This window comes from Hesperophylax consimilis, chromosome 17 (genome assembly GCF_061612785.1).
Source record: "Hesperophylax consimilis isolate HC1 chromosome 17, BYU_Hcon_1.0, whole genome shotgun sequence".
NCBI lineage: Eukaryota > Metazoa > Arthropoda > Insecta > Trichoptera > Limnephilidae > Hesperophylax > Hesperophylax consimilis.
Genome location: NC_142852.1, coordinates 16,813,109 through 16,821,943, shown reverse-complemented (window position 1 = coordinate 16,821,943; position 8,835 = coordinate 16,813,109). Strand labels below are relative to the sequence as shown.

General features: G+C 34.4%; 1 long non-coding RNA gene across 1 annotated transcript; it reads right to left on the bottom strand.

The window, feature by feature from the left end:
- Positions 1-61: 61 nt before the first annotated feature.
- On the bottom strand, positions 62-8,801 carry LOC149416110 (uncharacterized). The gene is made up of 3 exons (XR_016303520.1): positions 8,628-8,801; positions 5,461-5,517; positions 62-2,218 (listed from the first exon to the last, which is right to left on the bottom strand). It is a non-coding gene; the product is annotated as an uncharacterized LOC149416110 (long non-coding RNA).
- Between the last annotated feature and the right edge of the window lie 34 nt (positions 8,802-8,835).

The window sequence follows — 8,835 nt, the reverse complement described above, 5'->3', positions numbered from 1 at the left end:
TGTTGCATTCTGAACAATAAAATGGTATAAAAATACTTATTTTAATTTTATTCATTTATATACATTTGTGATAAAAAAAATGTTTCAGCATGTTTCTCAATGGCATGATAAAAATGCATCAAATGGTCAATGGGTGCCATTTTGTTTTTTTGACATTTGAAAAGTCTCCGTTAATCGTCGATTCTATCTGTTTCAGCTTTCGAGAGATTTTTGATCAGCAGAAAACCACAAATATGATTACCGACCAATTATAAGAGATTATTGATTGATATTTACGCTTTCAACTAGTCAAAATAACAACGGCTTTACAGTAGTTGTCCGATAAACGAGTGGCAAATTACTGTGAGTACTGTACTTACAATATGCCAGCATCGCTAGTGGATCTTTCCAGATGCATCTATCGCAAACAATGCATTTTGCAATTCTTAACTTGAATGAGCCAATCACTTTGCGTGCTTACTTGTGTCATTATCCAATAACTTGATCTTAATAAACCACCGTCTGAAATATGGTAAGTATTATTTTCATATACATTCGTCAGATGTCATATAAGCTTGACAATATACATTCTGATGATTTGAGTGTTTGCTGGAGCTGTAAAGAATATGCGATTTAACCACGTCTACGATCGCACTTTTTCGTCAGCATTCTTGGTACCGGACAATCTCTCGGTTCCGCAATAATCCTCGGCCGACTATTGGCGGGGGAGTTAACTCGACGCGGGTAATGCCCGATAATATCTGGATTGTCTAAACGACGTATTGGATCACGATTTGCTTGATTAGCCGGAACTACGTTGCGATTTCGAACTAATACGGGATCACCTATATCATAACCACTCCTTTCTTTATATTTTCGTTCCTGATATATAATCAACGAAGTCAAAATACAAGTGAAAAATCCTAAAGAAAACATGAAATTTTTCTCGTCCTTTGGTACACGATCAAAGTAGAGTTTTACCGCTGGTAAAACCCTTTGCAAATCTTTCGACCGTGATAAAAAATCATTGAAGTGTTTGCTTGCAATACTCGCAACATAGCTAATCATGATCAAACCCAAAGAATTGCTCTCCACCCACTTAAACATGTGAAGATACGGTTTTTCCGTTTGCTGGAATATGTCATTTATCTCGTACATGTACAAAAGCATCAGCGTGGTCGAACCCACGGCCACGACAAACGAAATGAAACAGAAATTTTGCGTAAACGGCGTCACACTCAAATACGGAATTAAAATAACAAAAATCCACGAAAATAACATAGTTAAAAATAAATTCGTTATCACATATTTCTCTTGCTTGAGAACGAACTTTTTCCGTATCACGATGCCTACCTCTGATGAGATTATGCTCACAAAGAGATACGACTTGTGGCACGTGTCACCGAACCAGTCGCTGAAATACCAAATTATCCACAAAGGTAATGTGTAGAATTCCCATATGCATTTTCTAACAGGCGATATTATCGTGCAGGCTAACATCATCGTTATGCCGACAACGAAAAATATGTTTTTGTGCGATGCAAATTCGGCAATCTTTGGATGGTTTCCGAAAGTCACGTTCAAAAAAGATTTCAGCAAACCGAAAAATAAAAACAAACCGTATTGTGCGAAGTTATTTTCCAAAGTTTCTGTGAAATTATACCTGGACTTTACGTGCTTAAAAGAAAGACTAAATATAAAAACGCCGAGCAACGCATCTAAATATACGTATTCTTTGTCGTCTGTATTTATTTTATTGATTCTCGGAAAGATTTTGAATTGTGGAGCGAGGATTCGCAACGATAAGAATAAAACTGCTAGGGTTCGCATGTAAACTAAACATTGCCACTTGCGTTCGCAGTGATTACGGTAGCGACGGTCACGGTTGATGATGCAGCGCCAAACTTGCGGTAATTTCATGTGTTGTTTAGCGTGCAATATAGCAAAGAAATTTAACATTGTTAAAAAATAGATATTCCGGTGTTCTAGCCATATTGTATTGACGAAACAGAATGGCAGTACTATAATGACGATTTCCAGGAATATATTGAGGCACGTGTTAGTGATTGAGTATTGTCGCTTGAATCCGGTGACAACGAATATAGCAAAGACTGTTGGCAGGATGGTGGAGAGGCTCTCAGCTGCGGAGTAGAAATTGTGCTGCTTCATGAACAGCCACTGCGGGCTTGTGATCTCCGGAACGGTGGCGTCTAAAGCCGTCATTTTCCATTGGATATGTCTGAAAAAAAAAATTATAAGTTTTTCTATTCCTATTAAAAGAGGAAGCTACAAGCCAAAAATGTGTATATTCTTGGTATACCTCATATTATAGATAATAGGCAGAGATGTGCAAAATGGGTACCCAAAACCATTTGAAATGCAAAATGGAAATGGGTCAAAATTTTTCCATTTGAAAATGCAAAATGGTTTTTAGAAAAGCATTTCAAATGCAAAATGCAAAATACCTATTCTCAAAATGCATTGAAAATGCAAAATGGTTTCTCAGGTTAAACAATTAAAATAATTATAGAATTTTCAAACAATTTTGTCATTTAATAATGGACATCAATGTAGAACAAACATATTACATGATGGTAAATCCAAAAACACCACGACTACAGATTATGAAACCACAAAAAATTTGCGCGGGGCTAATGTTGCCAACGTAAAAACATAGAAACTGCTATCTAACATTTAATATTACAGCGTAATGGCCAGTATTTGAATCAGTATTTTTTGTAATGGTATCACTCAATTCCCAGGGCTCCTACCAGGGAGCAACTTGACAAATGTAAATTATCTCTCGTAGCGAGGTTGAGGACCGACTGATATTTGGGGCTTATGAAAAAAAGATGAGTGGAGATAGTAGGAAGAATGTTGCAAAAAGCATTTAAAATTGAAAATGCATTGAGAAAAGCATTTAAAATGCAAATTGCAAAATGGAAAATACCCATTTTGCATTTTGCATTTCCATTTGAAATGGATTTATTTGAAATAAAGCACATCTCTGGTAATAGGCATTAAAATCGCTTGACAAACGCAGTCTAGAAACGTTCAATTTCAAGCAAAAAACTGGTTTTTATTTATTTTGTAAATAATTTTATAAGAAAGCAAAAAAGTTAATCAAGTGAAACTGTCACAGATAATCTTAACTATAATACTGTACTTTTCAAAAGTTGTTTACTTTACGCGTTCCTACATTTCTATTGAAAAAATGTTTTTTTTTGGAACTTTACATTTATATTTTTTATTGAGTAATTTCATTTTTTTTTATTTGTATTCTACTCAAGCGAAACGATAGGAAAATATTTAATTTATCTAAAGCATATTTTTTGGTATTCATAATGTACATCAATTCGTTATAAAGATTAATCAAAATAGTGATTTAGCATTAAGCTTCGCCTTAACCTTGGAAGAACATTACTAACCACGAACATAATTTAAACAGCATTATAGCCTCTGAAGGATTGATGTGATAGGAGGGTGCATATAGAGTAGGTTTATATTTTGGAGCTCCAGTCCAGAGGTGGCTCCCAAATTCAATTGTTGGATACACAAGCGATTTTTAGTGTTAGCAGATGGTCACTATTGAATAATTTGTTAGCCCTATTCAAGACCGCCTGAAGACTAGAACGGAAAGTAAAAGCGATCCATTCTTACTTGGCGAATATTAGTTAAATGAATTTATATACAGGGTGTATCGGCACGTACCCGACAAACTTTAACCAGCTATTCCTTAGCATATTTGGAGTAAAAAATCTTATGTGCACTTTGCTGTCCAGTAACGTTTTTTTTAATATCTGTTTTATCCTTTGTCAAAGTTTGAAAACCCATCTGGCAAATATTTTATTCGAATTCCGTTGAATAATGCACGTGTGTACCTATATTGGCGCACTTTTACAATCACAACGAAATGGCACGGCACCATTCGTCTCATTTTTAACTATTATTATTTAGTGTGTGCGAAAGAGCGAAGACGCTTTTCGACATACTTGCTTATAACAGCTGTTGAACACGAAAAGCAATGCCAATGACAGTGATGTAGTGTGGAAATTTTTAATTTTTTTGTTTTTAATTGAAAAAAAAATGCTACCGGAGAGCAAAGTGCCCATAACATTTTTTACTCCAGATGTGCTAAGGAATAGCTGGTTAAAGTTTGTCGGGTTAGTGCCGATACACCCTGTATATATAAATATATATATATACATTAAAAAAGTATGCATATATGAATGAAATAAAGGATAAGATCGGACGGCGTTGTTGTATTCAAATGTTGCGTCGAATACTATCTCAAGGCCAACTAGAGGAGCGGTCCTTGGTGCCTGACGGATTTTGAGGTGTCAAGTGATTAAATCAGTGTCGTGCCATAACAGAGCAACGACAGTTTGCAAAGGGCGGCGATTCTTGATTGATACTCGTTGTTTGTGTAATGTGCTCTCTATACATAGTAGGATAGATTACCAACTAACGCTAGATGAATTCTTTTTTTTTTTTTCTTTTATAGTGAATACCTCACAAGAGTCCCAACTGCTCCCGTCTGGAGCCAGTGAGACTATGGCATCCCCAATTGGGGGATGTTGTGAGGCTGAAGGTAAGTGGGGAAGGGAAAGAGGAAGGTGGGGAAGTACCTGGCTATTCAGATCTAGTCACTAAACACGGCTAAAGCCATTTGGAGCAACGTTTCAATTCTGAATGGGGGTCTTACACCAGGGCGATACTGGTAGTATCTTCCACTCTGGAACGTGCCACAAATATACTATATATTATTTTAATTAATTAATTGTGAAATAACACAAATTAATCAAATAAAATTTGTTCGAACCCGCGACCTTCGGAATGGCAGTCCAATGCGTTACCACTGGACTATGCCGGCCGTCGAAGGTCTTCAGGAATACAGAATTCAAAAAACCTGTAAACCATAACTACCCTACTAGGCATAGAGAAGCACAAATGTTTATTATTAAAATATCGCAAAATGTATACGGAGATAGAACAAAAAGACATAAAATTCCGGAATTATTTAACTCATTACCAGAAGATATTAAAAATGAGACATGTCATTCAAAAATAAAAACGAAAATTAGATCGTTCTACCTCCGTCAAACATAAAAACAATTAATATTGTGGTACCAAGATATCAAGTTGAAATTAAATATATTGTTATGAGCTAATAAATAGAAAAAGTGAGAGATTTCTTACAATTAAACTGATTGATCAGTTTTGTAAGATCTAAGTAAGAGAAAATAATGTACAAATAAAAAAAACTGAATAAACACATATAAAAAAAAATAAGTATGTTGTTTTTCCGCATTTAAATAAACAGTGATTAAACAATGGAGTTTAAAATACGCCATGTTTTAGAGGGGTAGATATTTTATATTTTCAGTACTAATCTTGGAAAAAAAGACGATAATTCAGAATGGAAATATTGGCTCTGGACACTTGGAACTGATTATACTGTATAAAAAAACTATTGCTTACCGGGATTTGATGCCGCAATCACAGGACGCAAACGAAGTACTCTGCCACAGATGTATTCTGTGTAAACAAAGACAGATAAATAAAAATTTCATATTTTTTCCAGAGGGTTTATAAAATCACAGGTCAAAGATTGAAAATTACAGTTGACCCGTCCCCAGTCCCCTCTTACCCCACAAATGCCTAAAGATACTGAATGCGTAGCAACCATTATCAATTATGTTTAAATTTTGACTCGTAATGCATTGTTTTTTGTTTCTTTCTTGATTTTCTAAAAGCCGCGTCGCAAGAGACACTGTTTGCGTAAACGTTGAATCAAATGTTTGTGTAAACATGCAGAATTGGGGCGTGGCTGTTTATATAAAAAAAAAAACATACCTATAATTCAAGGGCTTAAAGTCAAACAATGTTATCTACAAAAAGATAAACCGAAAATTATATTGCTATGTTATATTATCCAAGAATAGAAAAGTATGTTTTGACAAGATATAAACAACAGACCTAACTTAGGCCATGTTGTTTTGCAGAAATTCACGTGTGACAAAGTCATCAATTGTCTATTCAGCGCCATTTTGTTTGTTTGACAGTTGAAAGGTTCCCGTTCGAGGACATCAGAAGCAATGATGTTACAAATTGTCTAGACTTGCTATTTTGTAAAAATTAAGATAAAATGTGACAAATAAGAAACACCCTTGTTTCTAGTAAATTCTTAATTCAAACGTTGCTCTTGTATGTCAAAGATAAACATTTAAAAAATATGAATGTATGAATGAAATGAAGGATAAGATTGGACGGCGTTGTCGCATTCAAATATTGCATCGAATACTACCTCAAGGCCGACTAGAGGAGGGGTTTTGAGGTGTCAAGTGATTAAGTCAGTGTCGTGTCATAATAGAGCAACGAAAGTTTGCAAATGGCGGCGATAAATAATTACACACATAAATTAACAGTTATTAGACTATTTTAAACAGAGGAGTTTAGTTTTCAACAGCATTTCGTTATGTGATTTTCACACGCTCAGACATCTGTTCTAGTCGGCCTTGCATTTTCTCTTTAACGCATAAAATTTTCAGACATGAAACAACTGTATTATTTATAATAATCGAAAAAATAAGTAATTTGCGTGTATTTACAAATTAAATAATATTCCTCGGCTTTTACTAGTATTTGCCGAGTATTTGAAAAAGGCAACAATGTCAAATGAACACGCAAGAGGTGAAATTATTGTGTTGTCACATTGGTACAACCTTAGATAAATTATAAAAATTAAGATAGGTTACTGAACCTTTCCCTTGCTGTGCTAAAAAAATCCACGCGTTCCGGTGCTGTGTAGTCAATACACATCTCAAAATAAGCGATTTAATATCAGAAAAATATGAATATTCATAGCTAATCGCTTATGTTTATTATATTTTATATCAAAAGTGATAATAATTCTAATTTAATTGCTGAAAACATGAAAAAACCATCGGCAGATGCTAAAAAAACGTGCGAGGGGTCCACATCTAACGACGGTCCGCGTACGACTGGCTGGCAGCTGGCACACACACAGCTATGTGGTCGTAGGTATCGATGGTCTAAATCAAAATACAACTGCGGACGTGTGGATTTCTCATGTTCCCCCGTAACAAACTAAAGCGGGACATCAATAGCGTGTCGTTTCCTCGCACACTCTTCGCGTAGCAGTATCACATGGTTGATTGTATTGGTGTATTTGTTTCCGATTTTTAACAAAAATCTCTGATTTTTAATTGAATTTGAAAACTATGTAAAATATTATTTTTTAATTCAGTGCATAAATGTATAACGGAGGAATACCTAAAATCTGAACCCAGAATTTATTATATTTATAGGGTTATTAAAGTTGTTAGAAGCAATTTGTAGTAAATACACACCACAGATAAGGAAAGGTTTTAAACAACAGATGTGGTTTCATCGAACAAGGTCCAGTGGACACCCTTGAGGCGTACTGCGTTTGGTATCGCACTTCATCCGTCAGTCAAGCTGTCACAAACAGGTCACTTTGTGTTTTGAGAGGTGCATAAATCATTCACAAACAAAAAACATATCTCACGGATTTTTTTTCCATTTTAAAATACGCAATATTATTATTTAAATCATTCACAAGGCTACCTACATAAGCTACACGAAAATGGTAAATATAGAAATAGAAAAAAACTTAAACAATCTACTGAAAGTTGATGATCACATTGAGTATGCTTATCTTGCCATCTCAGTAACACGCGTGATGCAGAATGTACTATTTGCAGTAACTTTAAAGCATGTAAACGCTTGACCAGTCCTATTTCTGTTTCGTTTGTACAAGCATTCATTGAATGTCTATTTGTTATCTATGAACAATGTTTGAATAATAAATTTACTGCAAGCAAGAGTGTTTGTAACTTGCCATATTTTAGGTTAATTTTGTGAGTCAATAACATATCTATTTATATTGTAATGTCATTGGATACAAACAGATAAGGTTGAAATGTAGCAAAGTATAAAAAGGTCATGGGTCAGCTTTTCTATTTAGTTATATTTGCTAAACTGTCTAAGTGACGTTGAACATGTCAGCGGTCAATGCAAAAGACACAAGATTATAAAAATTACACTTCGTTTCAACTTAATTACTACAAGAAACAATGATTCACGTCGGAATAGATTGTAAAAGATGTATTATAAATCAAAGTTCAAAATTTACCTGATATAACAATCTCTTTGCCGCCATTTTAGACTTCTTTGTATGGAGCGACACTAGCGAAAGTTTCGTTATCAATTTTCAATGACTTAATTAAAACTAACAACGTAATAATCTATTTAGTGCAAGTAAATAGTTGTTTCTTGTAGTAATTGCTGAAACAAAGTGTAATTTCTATAATCTGTGCCTAAAAGTGCGGCGGTTATTGAAATAATTACCCTAATATCTTTCAACATAAGTGTATTCAGTATTGTTCTGGAGATTTACTTATAAATATTTGTTCGGCGGGATCTAAGTGTTGGAATGAAGTAATCCTGTTAAGAACAAGGATGGATTTAGGAATGGATAGGATGTATATTCAATCATATACAGATATCTAGGATGTGGTTTTGTCCAAAGAACGCAAATAATGGTGATTTATAAGTTTGTGGAGTACTACGTATTGATACTATAATTAATAAGATCATTTTACCTGTAAGCCGCGAAAAGTTGTGCGAAATTCCAAAAACTGAATATTTAAGCTGATTTAACGCCAACAATAAAAAGTGTGGGTAGTTTTTAATTTCAAAAGAGTCAAAATAAACTTCGCAGTTGTCAAAATGACATTTGACAGTTGAAGATTATGTTGCCAGTGCCACTGAGAAAACAAAAATTACTATGAAACTACATAATTTAGAGTC